Source organism: Dipodomys ordii, unplaced genomic scaffold, assembly GCF_000151885.1.
Source record: "Dipodomys ordii isolate 6190 unplaced genomic scaffold, Dord_2.0 Scaffold116, whole genome shotgun sequence".
NCBI classification, from domain to species: Eukaryota; Metazoa; Chordata; class Mammalia; order Rodentia; family Heteromyidae; genus Dipodomys; species Dipodomys ordii.
The window spans coordinates 1,665,311-1,667,436 of record NW_012267332.1 but is presented as its reverse complement, the minus strand read 5'-3'; positions in this window follow the sequence as shown (position 1 = coordinate 1,667,436).

Genomic DNA, 2,126 nt, shown 5'->3' with positions numbered 1-2,126 from the left:
TGGCAAGAGGTCTCAGTTCTTGGATGGTCATTGATAGGAGGCCTCAGTTCTTTACCATGTTGAATTCACATGAAGAGCCCCAGTTCCTCACCCTCTATAAGGTTGAATTTCCCCAGGCCATGAAACTTGGAGTCCCCAGAGTGAAAGATGTGTGTGTGTGTGTGTGTGTGTGTGTGTGTGAGAGAGAGAGAGAGAGAGAGAGAGAGACCATACACAGAAAGAAAGAGAAAAACAGACACAGAGAAGACAAACAGACACAGAGGCAGACATAAGACAGATTTAGACAGACTGACTCAGACAGATAGAGGCAGACAGAGACAAAGACAGACAGAGATAGACAGTAAGCAAGTAGGAATCCATAACACCTTTCTGGCCTAATCTTGCTAGTCATCCTTAGTTGTTTTACCACATTCTATTTTTCTGTGGTGCTGAAGATGGAAACCTATGGCCTCCTGTGTACTAGGCAAGCATTATACCACTGAGTTATACCCTCTGCCCTGTCAAATTCTAATAAAAAATAAAGCCACCGTGTATGGTCCACATCAAGGGGTACAGAATTAGGATGCAGGTTTTTTTGGTAATTCAATATACAGATTCATGTATTCACTATCCAATAACTCTCTTCCATTCCACTTTATTACAATGTGCAGTCATGATTTACTGGGTCATGTAGTTGAAGAGACCCTGCTCTACTTACCTTACCACACACAGATCCTGATGTGTCATAGAATCTCCAAAGTCCTTTGCGCTGAATGCACAGCTCAGCCAGGCCTCTGAGGAGGTGCACAGATAATTAGCCATAGATCCTGCTCCTAATGAAGTGCCTGAAGTTAAATCATAAATGCAATACCAGATGAGATCTGTGGGAAAGACCCGTATTGGGCACAAAGCAGGCCTACAATAAGTGTCTTTTTTCTCTTCTCCTGAACTCCCTCAGGAATCTACTCCCTAGATTTTCCATAAAAGGGAAAAAAGTGGTCAAGAATTTAGAAGAGACAAAAAGGAGGAGTTGGTTGGTGCTAGGGCTTAAACTCAGGACTTGTCCCTTAGCTTTTTGCTCAGGGCTAGTGCTCTACCACTTGAGTTTCTGGCATTGGGGTGGATGATAGTCTCATGGACTTTGCTGCTTCAGCTGACTTTGAAGTATGATCTTCAGATCTCAAATTCCTAAGCGGCTATGATTTCAAGCATGAGCCACTGGTGCCTGGCTGTTGAGATATTTTCATGTATTTATTGTTATCGTAAAGGTGTTGTACAGAGGGGTTACAGTTATATAAGTCAGATAAAGAGTACAGTCACCCCATTCCTTGATCCCTCCTAGTTTTTCCCTCCTGTCCCTGCCCACAAGTTGTGTAGTTCATTTTACACATAGTGTCTAGTGAGTACCACTGTTGCATTTGTTCACCCTTGTCCCACCATTTCTGTTCCCCCACTTACCCTCCCAAAGACAGATTCTATTTTTATTTTTAAATAATCACATCTCTAAGATAACGTTCTCATAGGAAAGCATCTCAAACAAGAAGTGGGGCAGGGGCTAAGAGAACAAAAGGCCAATTCTTAGCTGATTTCTATTTTATCAGAGGCCAACAGAATGCATCAGCAGACTGCTCCTTTTATCTCATTGGCCCAAATTGGGTCAATGCCCATTCCCAGACCAATGCTAGACAGTGACAAAGCGGGGAATGGGATTACCATGCTTAGTTTAGGTCAATAGTGATTTATCCCTTGGTGTTGGGAGATAAGCCTATTTTCCCAGAGCATTTGTCACTGGCCCAGTACTTTAACACATCGTATTCTGGTAGCAAGGAAGGTGAGCTTTTGTGTAGACAACAGTGACTGCCACAAATAGCTTCCATTTCTCTTATGATACAATTTTTTCTTGGTGGTACTAGGACTTGAACTCAGGGCTTGGGTGCGATCTCTTAGCTTTTCCACGTAAGGCTGGCACTGTACCAGCTGAGCCACAGCTCCATTTTCCAGCTTTTTATGGTGGTTAATTGGAGAAAAGAGTCTCAAGGACTTTCCCACCTGGGGTGGCTTTAAACCATGATCCTCAGATCTCAGCCTCCTGAGTAGCTAGGGATTATAGGTGTGAGCCACCCGTTCCAAGGTCCAAATTATATATA